Source organism: Oncorhynchus mykiss, unplaced genomic scaffold, assembly GCF_013265735.2.
Source record: "Oncorhynchus mykiss isolate Arlee unplaced genomic scaffold, USDA_OmykA_1.1 un_scaffold_355, whole genome shotgun sequence".
Taxonomy (NCBI): Eukaryota; Metazoa; Chordata; class Actinopteri; order Salmoniformes; family Salmonidae; genus Oncorhynchus; species Oncorhynchus mykiss.
In genome coordinates, this window is record NW_023493803.1 from 85,091 (window position 1) to 94,733 (window position 9,643).

At 46.4% G+C, this 9,643-nt stretch overlaps 32 non-coding genes and 1 pseudogene across 32 annotated transcripts; all 33 read right to left on the reverse strand.

The window, feature by feature from the left end:
* Positions 1-30: 30 nt before the first annotated feature.
* On the reverse strand, positions 31-149 carry LOC118952356. The gene has a single exon (XR_005043415.1). It is a non-coding gene; the product is annotated as a 5S ribosomal RNA (ribosomal RNA).
* A 177-nt stretch (positions 150-326) lies between these two features.
* On the reverse strand, positions 327-445 carry LOC118952358. Its single transcript, XR_005043417.1, has one exon. It is a non-coding gene; the product is annotated as a 5S ribosomal RNA (ribosomal RNA).
* Positions 446-622: 177 nt separating this feature from the next.
* On the reverse strand, positions 623-741 carry LOC118952359. Its single transcript, XR_005043418.1, has one exon. It is a non-coding gene; the product is annotated as a 5S ribosomal RNA (ribosomal RNA).
* A 177-nt stretch (positions 742-918) lies between these two features.
* Positions 919-1,037, reverse strand: LOC118952360. Its single transcript, XR_005043419.1, has one exon. It is a non-coding gene; the product is annotated as a 5S ribosomal RNA (ribosomal RNA).
* A 177-nt stretch (positions 1,038-1,214) lies between these two features.
* LOC118952361 lies at positions 1,215-1,333 on the reverse strand. The gene has a single exon (XR_005043420.1). It is a non-coding gene; the product is annotated as a 5S ribosomal RNA (ribosomal RNA).
* A 177-nt stretch (positions 1,334-1,510) lies between these two features.
* Positions 1,511-1,629, reverse strand: LOC118952362. Its single transcript, XR_005043421.1, has one exon. It is a non-coding gene; the product is annotated as a 5S ribosomal RNA (ribosomal RNA).
* Positions 1,630-1,806: 177 nt separating this feature from the next.
* Positions 1,807-1,925, reverse strand: LOC118952363. The gene has a single exon (XR_005043422.1). It is a non-coding gene; the product is annotated as a 5S ribosomal RNA (ribosomal RNA).
* Positions 1,926-2,102: 177 nt separating this feature from the next.
* Positions 2,103-2,221, reverse strand: LOC118952364. Its single transcript, XR_005043423.1, has one exon. It is a non-coding gene; the product is annotated as a 5S ribosomal RNA (ribosomal RNA).
* A 177-nt stretch (positions 2,222-2,398) lies between these two features.
* LOC118952365 lies at positions 2,399-2,517 on the reverse strand. Its single transcript, XR_005043424.1, has one exon. It is a non-coding gene; the product is annotated as a 5S ribosomal RNA (ribosomal RNA).
* Positions 2,518-2,694: 177 nt separating this feature from the next.
* Positions 2,695-2,813, reverse strand: LOC118952366. Its single transcript, XR_005043425.1, has one exon. It is a non-coding gene; the product is annotated as a 5S ribosomal RNA (ribosomal RNA).
* Positions 2,814-2,990: 177 nt separating this feature from the next.
* Positions 2,991-3,109, reverse strand: LOC118952367. The gene has a single exon (XR_005043426.1). It is a non-coding gene; the product is annotated as a 5S ribosomal RNA (ribosomal RNA).
* Positions 3,110-3,286: 177 nt separating this feature from the next.
* Positions 3,287-3,405, reverse strand: LOC118952369. The gene has a single exon (XR_005043428.1). It is a non-coding gene; the product is annotated as a 5S ribosomal RNA (ribosomal RNA).
* Positions 3,406-3,582: 177 nt separating this feature from the next.
* LOC118952370 lies at positions 3,583-3,701 on the reverse strand. The gene has a single exon (XR_005043429.1). It is a non-coding gene; the product is annotated as a 5S ribosomal RNA (ribosomal RNA).
* Positions 3,702-3,878: 177 nt separating this feature from the next.
* LOC118952371 lies at positions 3,879-3,997 on the reverse strand. Its single transcript, XR_005043430.1, has one exon. It is a non-coding gene; the product is annotated as a 5S ribosomal RNA (ribosomal RNA).
* A 177-nt stretch (positions 3,998-4,174) lies between these two features.
* Positions 4,175-4,293, reverse strand: LOC118952372. Its single transcript, XR_005043431.1, has one exon. It is a non-coding gene; the product is annotated as a 5S ribosomal RNA (ribosomal RNA).
* Positions 4,294-4,470: 177 nt separating this feature from the next.
* On the reverse strand, positions 4,471-4,589 carry LOC118952373. The gene has a single exon (XR_005043432.1). It is a non-coding gene; the product is annotated as a 5S ribosomal RNA (ribosomal RNA).
* A 177-nt stretch (positions 4,590-4,766) lies between these two features.
* LOC118952375 lies at positions 4,767-4,885 on the reverse strand. Its single transcript, XR_005043434.1, has one exon. It is a non-coding gene; the product is annotated as a 5S ribosomal RNA (ribosomal RNA).
* A 177-nt stretch (positions 4,886-5,062) lies between these two features.
* Positions 5,063-5,181, reverse strand: LOC118952376. Its single transcript, XR_005043435.1, has one exon. It is a non-coding gene; the product is annotated as a 5S ribosomal RNA (ribosomal RNA).
* A 177-nt stretch (positions 5,182-5,358) lies between these two features.
* LOC118952377 lies at positions 5,359-5,477 on the reverse strand. Its single transcript, XR_005043436.1, has one exon. It is a non-coding gene; the product is annotated as a 5S ribosomal RNA (ribosomal RNA).
* Positions 5,478-5,653: 176 nt separating this feature from the next.
* Positions 5,654-5,772, reverse strand: LOC118952378. The gene has a single exon (XR_005043437.1). It is a non-coding gene; the product is annotated as a 5S ribosomal RNA (ribosomal RNA).
* A 177-nt stretch (positions 5,773-5,949) lies between these two features.
* On the reverse strand, positions 5,950-6,068 carry LOC118952379. Its single transcript, XR_005043438.1, has one exon. It is a non-coding gene; the product is annotated as a 5S ribosomal RNA (ribosomal RNA).
* Positions 6,069-6,243: 175 nt separating this feature from the next.
* On the reverse strand, positions 6,244-6,362 carry LOC118952381. The gene has a single exon (XR_005043440.1). It is a non-coding gene; the product is annotated as a 5S ribosomal RNA (ribosomal RNA).
* Positions 6,363-6,539: 177 nt separating this feature from the next.
* Positions 6,540-6,658, reverse strand: LOC118952382. Its single transcript, XR_005043441.1, has one exon. It is a non-coding gene; the product is annotated as a 5S ribosomal RNA (ribosomal RNA).
* A 177-nt stretch (positions 6,659-6,835) lies between these two features.
* LOC118952648 lies at positions 6,836-6,955 on the reverse strand. The gene has a single exon (XR_005043708.1). It is a non-coding gene; the product is annotated as a 5S ribosomal RNA (ribosomal RNA).
* A 178-nt stretch (positions 6,956-7,133) lies between these two features.
* Positions 7,134-7,254, reverse strand: LOC118952673 (annotated as a pseudogene).
* A 176-nt stretch (positions 7,255-7,430) lies between these two features.
* On the reverse strand, positions 7,431-7,549 carry LOC118952383. Its single transcript, XR_005043442.1, has one exon. It is a non-coding gene; the product is annotated as a 5S ribosomal RNA (ribosomal RNA).
* Positions 7,550-7,726: 177 nt separating this feature from the next.
* On the reverse strand, positions 7,727-7,845 carry LOC118952384. The gene has a single exon (XR_005043443.1). It is a non-coding gene; the product is annotated as a 5S ribosomal RNA (ribosomal RNA).
* A 177-nt stretch (positions 7,846-8,022) lies between these two features.
* LOC118952385 lies at positions 8,023-8,141 on the reverse strand. The gene has a single exon (XR_005043444.1). It is a non-coding gene; the product is annotated as a 5S ribosomal RNA (ribosomal RNA).
* Positions 8,142-8,318: 177 nt separating this feature from the next.
* LOC118952386 lies at positions 8,319-8,437 on the reverse strand. Its single transcript, XR_005043445.1, has one exon. It is a non-coding gene; the product is annotated as a 5S ribosomal RNA (ribosomal RNA).
* A 177-nt stretch (positions 8,438-8,614) lies between these two features.
* On the reverse strand, positions 8,615-8,733 carry LOC118952387. The gene has a single exon (XR_005043446.1). It is a non-coding gene; the product is annotated as a 5S ribosomal RNA (ribosomal RNA).
* Positions 8,734-8,910: 177 nt separating this feature from the next.
* LOC118952388 lies at positions 8,911-9,029 on the reverse strand. The gene has a single exon (XR_005043447.1). It is a non-coding gene; the product is annotated as a 5S ribosomal RNA (ribosomal RNA).
* A 177-nt stretch (positions 9,030-9,206) lies between these two features.
* On the reverse strand, positions 9,207-9,325 carry LOC118952389. Its single transcript, XR_005043448.1, has one exon. It is a non-coding gene; the product is annotated as a 5S ribosomal RNA (ribosomal RNA).
* Positions 9,326-9,502: 177 nt separating this feature from the next.
* LOC118952390 lies at positions 9,503-9,621 on the reverse strand. The gene has a single exon (XR_005043449.1). It is a non-coding gene; the product is annotated as a 5S ribosomal RNA (ribosomal RNA).
* Positions 9,622-9,643: the final 22 nt, after the last annotated feature.

Here is a 9,643-nt window from a genome sequence, read left to right on the forward strand (position 1 = left end):
GAGTTGAAATTCCACAAGGCAGTGACAAAAAGCTTACAGCACCTGGTATTCCCAGGCGGTCTCCCATCCAAGTACTAACCAGGCCCGACCCTGCTTAGCTTCCGAGATCGGACGAGATCAGGCGTACTCAGGCCGGTGTGGCCGTAAGCGAAAGGCAATCTCAAAAAGTGGATGAAATTGCATATACTGTAGCCATAATTTGTAGCACAGATTGTTGGATGAAATACAAACTAACCTTGCTTACTTATTTCAAAGCGAGGGCACATATTTCAGCCTTGTGGGAAAAAACGGACAAAGAGTTGAAATTCCACAAGGCAGTGACAAAAAGCTTACAGCACCTGGTATTCCCAGGCGGTCTCCCATCCAAGTACTAACCAGGCCCGACCCTGCTTAGCTTCCGAGATCGGACGAGATCAGGCGTACTCAGGCCGGTGTGGCCGTAAGCGAAAGGCAATCTCAAAAAGTGGATGAAATTGCATATACTGTAGCCATAATTTGTAGCACAGATTGTTGGATGAAATACAAACTAACCTTGCTTACTTATTTCAAAGCGAGGGCACATATTTCAGCCTTGTGGGAAAAAACGGACAAAGAGTTGAAATTCCACAAGGCAGTGACAAAAAGCTTACAGCACCTGGTATTCCCAGGCGGTCTCCCATCCAAGTACTAACCAGGCCCGACCCTGCTTAGCTTCCGAGATCGGACGAGATCAGGCGTACTCAGGCCGGTGTGGCCGTAAGCGAAAGGCAATCTCAAAAAGTGGATGAAATTGCATATACTGTAGCCATAATTTGTAGCACAGATTGTTGGATGAAATACAAACTAACCTTGCTTACTTATTTCAAAGCGAGGGCACATATTTCAGCCTTGTGGGAAAAAACGGACAAAGAGTTGAAATTCCACAAGGCAGTGACAAAAAGCTTACAGCACCTGGTATTCCCAGGCGGTCTCCCATCCAAGTACTAACCAGGCCCGACCCTGCTTAGCTTCCGAGATCGGACGAGATCAGGCGTACTCAGGCCGGTGTGGCCGTAAGCGAAAGGCAATCTCAAAAAGTGGATGAAATTGCATATACTGTAGCCATAATTTGTAGCACAGATTGTTGGATGAAATACAAACTAACCTTGCTTACTTATTTCAAAGCGAGGGCACATATTTCAGCCTTGTGGGAAAAAACGGACAAAGAGTTGAAATTCCACAAGGCAGTGACAAAAAGCTTACAGCACCTGGTATTCCCAGGCGGTCTCCCATCCAAGTACTAACCAGGCCCGACCCTGCTTAGCTTCCGAGATCGGACGAGATCAGGCGTACTCAGGCCGGTGTGGCCGTAAGCGAAAGGCAATCTCAAAAAGTGGATGAAATTGCATATACTGTAGCCATAATTTGTAGCACAGATTGTTGGATGAAATACAAACTAACCTTGCTTACTTATTTCAAAGCGAGGGCACATATTTCAGCCTTGTGGGAAAAAACGGACAAAGAGTTGAAATTCCACAAGGCAGTGACAAAAAGCTTACAGCACCTGGTATTCCCAGGCGGTCTCCCATCCAAGTACTAACCAGGCCCGACCCTGCTTAGCTTCCGAGATCGGACGAGATCAGGCGTACTCAGGCCGGTGTGGCCGTAAGCGAAAGGCAATCTCAAAAAGTGGATGAAATTGCATATACTGTAGCCATAATTTGTAGCACAGATTGTTGGATGAAATACAAACTAACCTTGCTTACTTATTTCAAAGCGAGGGCACATATTTCAGCCTTGTGGGAAAAAACGGACAAAGAGTTGAAATTCCACAAGGCAGTGACAAAAAGCTTACAGCACCTGGTATTCCCAGGCGGTCTCCCATCCAAGTACTAACCAGGCCCGACCCTGCTTAGCTTCCGAGATCGGACGAGATCAGGCGTACTCAGGCCGGTGTGGCCGTAAGCGAAAGGCAATCTCAAAAAGTGGATGAAATTGCATATACTGTAGCCATAATTTGTAGCACAGATTGTTGGATGAAATACAAACTAACCTTGCTTACTTATTTCAAAGCGAGGGCACATATTTCAGCCTTGTGGGAAAAAACGGACAAAGAGTTGAAATTCCACAAGGCAGTGACAAAAAGCTTACAGCACCTGGTATTCCCAGGCGGTCTCCCATCCAAGTACTAACCAGGCCCGACCCTGCTTAGCTTCCGAGATCGGACGAGATCAGGCGTACTCAGGCCGGTGTGGCCGTAAGCGAAAGGCAATCTCAAAAAGTGGATGAAATTGCATATACTGTAGCCATAATTTGTAGCACAGATTGTTGGATGAAATACAAACTAACCTTGCTTACTTATTTCAAAGCGAGGGCACATATTTCAGCCTTGTGGGAAAAAACGGACAAAGAGTTGAAATTCCACAAGGCAGTGACAAAAAGCTTACAGCACCTGGTATTCCCAGGCGGTCTCCCATCCAAGTACTAACCAGGCCCGACCCTGCTTAGCTTCCGAGATCGGACGAGATCAGGCGTACTCAGGCCGGTGTGGCCGTAAGCGAAAGGCAATCTCAAAAAGTGGATGAAATTGCATATACTGTAGCCATAATTTGTAGCACAGATTGTTGGATGAAATACAAACTAACCTTGCTTACTTATTTCAAAGCGAGGGCACATATTTCAGCCTTGTGGGAAAAAACGGACAAAGAGTTGAAATTCCACAAGGCAGTGACAAAAAGCTTACAGCACCTGGTATTCCCAGGCGGTCTCCCATCCAAGTACTAACCAGGCCCGACCCTGCTTAGCTTCCGAGATCGGACGAGATCAGGCGTACTCAGGCCGGTGTGGCCGTAAGCGAAAGGCAATCTCAAAAAGTGGATGAAATTGCATATACTGTAGCCATAATTTGTAGCACAGATTGTTGGATGAAATACAAACTAACCTTGCTTACTTATTTCAAAGCGAGGGCACATATTTCAGCCTTGTGGGAAAAAACGGACAAAGAGTTGAAATTCCACAAGGCAGTGACAAAAAGCTTACAGCACCTGGTATTCCCAGGCGGTCTCCCATCCAAGTACTAACCAGGCCCGACCCTGCTTAGCTTCCGAGATCGGACGAGATCAGGCGTACTCAGGCCGGTGTGGCCGTAAGCGAAAGGCAATCTCAAAAAGTGGATGAAATTGCATATACTGTAGCCATAATTTGTAGCACAGATTGTTGGATGAAATACAAACTAACCTTGCTTACTTATTTCAAAGCGAGGGCACATATTTCAGCCTTGTGGGAAAAAACGGACAAAGAGTTGAAATTCCACAAGGCAGTGACAAAAAGCTTACAGCACCTGGTATTCCCAGGCGGTCTCCCATCCAAGTACTAACCAGGCCCGACCCTGCTTAGCTTCCGAGATCGGACGAGATCAGGCGTACTCAGGCCGGTGTGGCCGTAAGCGAAAGGCAATCTCAAAAAGTGGATGAAATTGCATATACTGTAGCCATAATTTGTAGCACAGATTGTTGGATGAAATACAAACTAACCTTGCTTACTTATTTCAAAGCGAGGGCACATATTTCAGCCTTGTGGGAAAAAACGGACAAAGAGTTGAAATTCCACAAGGCAGTGACAAAAAGCTTACAGCACCTGGTATTCCCAGGCGGTCTCCCATCCAAGTACTAACCAGGCCCGACCCTGCTTAGCTTCCGAGATCGGACGAGATCAGGCGTACTCAGGCCGGTGTGGCCGTAAGCGAAAGGCAATCTCAAAAAGTGGATGAAATTGCATATACTGTAGCCATAATTTGTAGCACAGATTGTTGGATGAAATACAAACTAACCTTGCTTACTTATTTCAAAGCGAGGGCACATATTTCAGCCTTGTGGGAAAAAACGGACAAAGAGTTGAAATTCCACAAGGCAGTGACAAAAAGCTTACAGCACCTGGTATTCCCAGGCGGTCTCCCATCCAAGTACTAACCAGGCCCGACCCTGCTTAGCTTCCGAGATCGGACGAGATCAGGCGTACTCAGGCCGGTGTGGCCGTAAGCGAAAGGCAATCTCAAAAAGTGGATGAAATTGCATATACTGTAGCCATAATTTGTAGCACAGATTGTTGGATGAAATACAAACTAACCTTGCTTACTTATTTCAAAGCGAGGGCACATATTTCAGCCTTGTGGGAAAAAACGGACAAAGAGTTGAAATTCCACAAGGCAGTGACAAAAAGCTTACAGCACCTGGTATTCCCAGGCGGTCTCCCATCCAAGTACTAACCAGGCCCGACCCTGCTTAGCTTCCGAGATCGGACGAGATCAGGCGTACTCAGGCCGGTGTGGCCGTAAGCGAAAGGCAATCTCAAAAAGTGGATGAAATTGCATATACTGTAGCCATAATTTGTAGCACAGATTGTTGGATGAAATACAAACTAACCTTGCTTACTTATTTCAAAGCGAGGGCACATATTTCAGCCTTGTGGGAAAAAACGGACAAAGAGTTGAAATTCCACAAGGCAGTGACAAAAAGCTTACAGCACCTGGTATTCCCAGGCGGTCTCCCATCCAAGTACTAACCAGGCCCGACCCTGCTTAGCTTCCGAGATCGGACGAGATCAGGCGTACTCAGGCCGGTGTGGCCGTAAGCGAAAGGCAATCTCAAAAAGTGGATGAAATTGCATATACTGTAGCCATAATTTGTAGCACAGATTGTTGGATGAAATACAAACTAACCTTGCTTACTTATTTCAAAGCGAGGGCACATATTTCAGCCTTGTGGGAAAAAACGGACAAAGAGTTGAAATTCCACAAGGCAGTGACAAAAAGCTTACAGCACCTGGTATTCCCAGGCGGTCTCCCATCCAAGTACTAACCAGGCCCGACCCTGCTTAGCTTCCGAGATCGGACGAGATCAGGCGTACTCAGGCCGGTGTGGCCGTAAGCGAAAGGCAATCTCAAAAAGTGGATGAAATTGCATATACTGTAGCCATAATTTGTAGCACAGATTGTTGGATGAAATACAAACTAACCTTGCTTACTTATTTCAAAGCGAGGGCACATATTTCAGCCTTGTGGGAAAAAACGGACAAAGAGTTGAAATTCCACAAGGCAGTGACAAAAAGCTTACAGCACCTGGTATTCCCAGGCGGTCTCCCATCCAAGTACTAACCAGGCCCGACCCTGCTTAGCTTCCGAGATCGGACGAGATCAGGCGTACTCAGGCCGGTGTGGCCGTAAGCGAAAGGCAATCTCAAAAAGTGGATGAAATTGCATATACTGTAGCCATAATTTGTAGCACAGATTGTTGGATGAAATACAAACTAACCTTGCTTACTTATTTCAAAGCGAGGGCACATATTTCAGCCTTGTGGGAAAAAACGGACAAAGAGTTGAAATTCCACAAGGCAGTGACAAAAAGCTTACAGCACCTGGTATTCCCAGGCGGTCTCCCATCCAAGTACTAACCAGGCCCGACCCTGCTTAGCTTCCGAGATCGGACGAGATCAGGCGTACTCAGGCCGGTGTGGCCGTAAGCGAAAGGCAATCTCAAAAAGTGGATGAAATTGCATATACTGTAGCCATAATTTGTAGCACAGATTGTTGGATGAAATACAAACTAACCTTGCTTACTTATTTCAAAGCGAGGGCACATATTTCAGCCTTGTGGGAAAAAACGGACAAAGAGTTGAAATTCCACAAGGCAGTGACAAAAGCTTACAGCACCTGGTATTCCCAGGCGGTCTCCCATCCAAGTACTAACCAGGCCCGACCCTGCTTAGCTTCCGAGATCGGACGAGATCAGGCGTACTCAGGCCGGTGTGGCCGTAAGCGAAAGGCAATCTCAAAAAGTGGATGAAATTGCATATACTGTAGCCATAATTTGTAGCACAGATTGTTGGATGAAATACAAACTAACCTTGCTTACTTATTTCAAAGCGAGGGCACATATTTCAGCCTTGTGGGAAAAAACGGACAAAGAGTTGAAATTCCACAAGGCAGTGACAAAAAGCTTACAGCACCTGGTATTCCCAGGCGGTCTCCCATCCAAGTACTAACCAGGCCCGACCCTGCTTAGCTTCCGAGATCGGACGAGATCAGGCGTACTCAGGCCGGTGTGGCCGTAAGCGAAAGGCAATCTCAAAAGTGGATGAAATTGCATATACTGTAGCCATAATTTGTAGCACAGATTGTTGGATGAATACAAACTAACCTTGCTTACTTATTTCAAAGCGAGGGCAACTATTTCAGCCTTGTGGGAAAAAACGGACAAAGAGTTGAAATTCCACAAGGCAGTGACAAAAAGCTTACAGCACCTGGTATTCCCAGGCGGTCTCCCATCCAAGTACTAACCAGGCCCGACCCTGCTTAGCTTCCGAGATCGGACGAGATCAGGCGTACTCAGGCCGGTGTGGCCGTAAGCGAAAGGCAATCTCAAAAAGTGGATGAAATTGCATATACTGTAGCCATAATTTGTAGCACAGATTGTTGGATGAAATACAAACTAACCTTGCTTACTTATTTCAAAGCGAGGGCACATATTTCAGCCTTGTGGGAAAAAACGGACAAAGAGTTGAAATTCCACAAGGCAGTGACAAAAAGCTTACAGCACCTGGTATTCCCAGGCGGTCTCCCATCCAAGTACTAACCAGGCCCGACCCTGCTTAGCTTCCGAGATCGGACGAGATCAGGCGTACTCAGGCCGGTGTGGCCGTAAGCGAAAGGCAATCTCAAAAATTGGATGAAATTGCATATACTGTAGCCATAATTTGTAGCACAGATTGTTGGATGAAATACAAACTAACCTTGCTTACTTATTTCAAAGCGAGGGCACATATTTCAGCCTTGTGGGAAAAAACGGACAAAGAGTTGAAATTCCACAAGGCAGTGACAAAAAGCTTACAGCACCTGGTATTCCCAGGCGGTCTCCCATCCAAGTACTAACCAGGCCCGACCCTGCTTAGCTTCCGAGATCGGACAGAGATCAGGCGTACTCAGGCCGGTGTGGCCGTAAGCGAAAGGCAATCTCAAAAAGTGGATGAAATTGCATATACTGTAGCCATAATTTGTAGCACAGATTGTTGGATGAAATACAAACTAACCTTGCTTACTTATTTCAAAGCGAGGGCACATATTTCAGCCTTGTGGGAAAAAACGGACAAAGAGTTGAAATTCCACAAGGCAGTGACAAAAAAGCTTACAGCACCTGGTATTCCCAGGCGGGTCTCCCATCCAAGTACTAACCAGGCCCCGACCCTGCTTAGCTTCCGAGATCGGACGAGATCAGGCGTACTCAGGCCGGTGTGGCCGTAAGCGAAAGGCAATCTCAAAAAGTGGATGAAATTGCATATACTGTAGCCATAATTTGTAGCACAGATTGTTGGATGAAATACAAACTAACCTTGCTTACTTATTTCAAAGCGAGGGCACATATTTCAGCCTTGTGGGAAAAAACGGACAAAGAGTTGAAATTCCACAAGGCAGTGACAAAAGCTTACAGCACCTGGTATTCCCAGGCGGTCTCCCATCCAAGTACTAACCAGGCCCGACCCTGCTTAGCTTCCGAGATCGGACGAGATCAGGCGTACTCAGGCCGGTGTGGCCGTAAGCGAAAGGCAATCTCAAAAAGTGGATGAAATTGCATATACTGTAGCCATAATTTGTAGCACAGATTGTTGGATGAAATACAAACTAACCTTGCTTACTTATTTCAAAGCGAGGGCACATATTTCAGCCTTGTGGGAAAAAACGGACAAAGAGTTGAAATTCCACAAGGCAGTGACAAAAAGCTTACAGCACCTGGTATTCCCAGGCGGTCTCCCATCCAAGTACTAACCAGGCCCGACCCTGCTTAGCTTCCGAGATCGGACGAGATCAGGCGTACTCAGGCCGGTGTGGCCGTAAGCGAAAGGCAATCTCAAAAAGTGGATGAAATTGCATATACTGTAGCCATAATTTGTAGCACAGATTGTTGGATGAAATACAAACTAACCTTGCTTACTTATTTCAAAGCGAGGGCACATATTTCAGCCTTGTGGGAAAAAACGGACAAAGAGTTGAAATTCCACAAGGCAGTGACAAAAAGCTTACAGCACCTGGTATTCCCAGGCGGTCTCCCATCCAAGTACTAACCAGGCCCGACCCTGCTTAGCTTCCGAGATCGGACGAGATCAGGCGTACTCAGGCCGGTGTGGCCGTAAGCGAAAGGCAATCTCAAAAAGTGGATGAAATTGCATATACTGTAGCCATAATTTGTAGCACAGATTGTTGGATGAAATACAAACTAACCTTGCTTACTTATTTCAAAGCGAGGGCACATATTTCAGCCTTGTGGGAAAAAACGGACAAAGAGTTGAAATTCCACAAGGCAGTGACAAAAAGCTTACAGCACCTGGTATTCCCAGGCGGTCTCCCATCCAAGTACTAACCAGGCCCGACCCTGCTTAGCTTCCGAGATCGGACGAGATCAGGCGTACTCAGGCCGGTGTGGCCGTAAGCGAAAGGCAATCTCAAAAAGTGGATGAAATTGCATATACTGTAGCCATAATTTGTAGCACAGATTGTTGGATGAAATACAAACTAACCTTGCTTACTTATTTCAAAGCGAGGGCACATATTTCAGCCTTGTGGGAAAAAACGGACAAAGAGTTGAAATTCCACAAGGCAGTGACAAAAAGCTTACAGCACCTGGTATTCCCAGGCGGTCTCCCATCCAAGTACTAACCAGGCCCGACCCTGCTTAGCTTCCGAGATCGGACGAGATCAGGCGTACTCAGGCCGGTGTGGCCGTAAGCGAAAGGCAATCTCAAAAAGTGGATGAAATTGCATATACTGTAGCCATAATTTGTAGCACAGATTGTTGGATGAAATACAAACTAACCTTGCTTACTTATTTCAAAGCGAGGGCACATATTTCAGCCTTGTGGGAAAAAACGGACAAAGAGTTGAAATTCCACAAGGCAGTGACAAAAAGCTTACAGCACCTGGTATTCCCAGGCGGTCTCCCATCCAAGTACTAACCAGGCCCGACCCTGCTTAGCTTCCGAGATCGGACGAGATCAGGCGTACTCAGGCCGGTGTGGCCGTAAGCGAAAGGCAATCTCAAAAAGTGGATGAAATTGCATATACTGTAGCCATAATTTGTAGCACAGATTGTTGGATGAAATACAAACTAACCTTGCTTACTTATTTCAAAGCGAGGGCACATATTTCAGCCTTGTGGGAAAAAACGGACAAAGAGTTGAAATTCCACAAGGCAGTGACAAAAAGCTTACAGCACCTGGTATTCCCAGGCGGTCTCCCATCCAAGTACTAACCAGGCCCGACCCTGCTTAGCTTCCGAGATCGGACGAGATCAGGCGTACTCAGGCCGGTGTGGCCGTAAGCGAAAGGCAATCTCAAAAAGTGGATGAAATTGCATATACTGTAGCCATAATTTGTAGCACAGATTGTTGGATGAAATACAAACTAACCTTGCTTACTTATTTCAAAGCGAGGGCACATATTTCAGCCTTGTGGGAAAAAACGGACAAAGAGTTGAAATTCCACAAGGCAGTGACAAAAAGCTTACAGCACCTGGTATTCCCAGGCGGTCTCCCATCCAAGTACTAACCAGGCCCGACCCTGCTTAGCTTCCGAGATCGGACGAGATCAGGCGTACTCAGGCCGGTGTGGCCGTAAGCGAAAGGCAATCTCAAAAAGTGG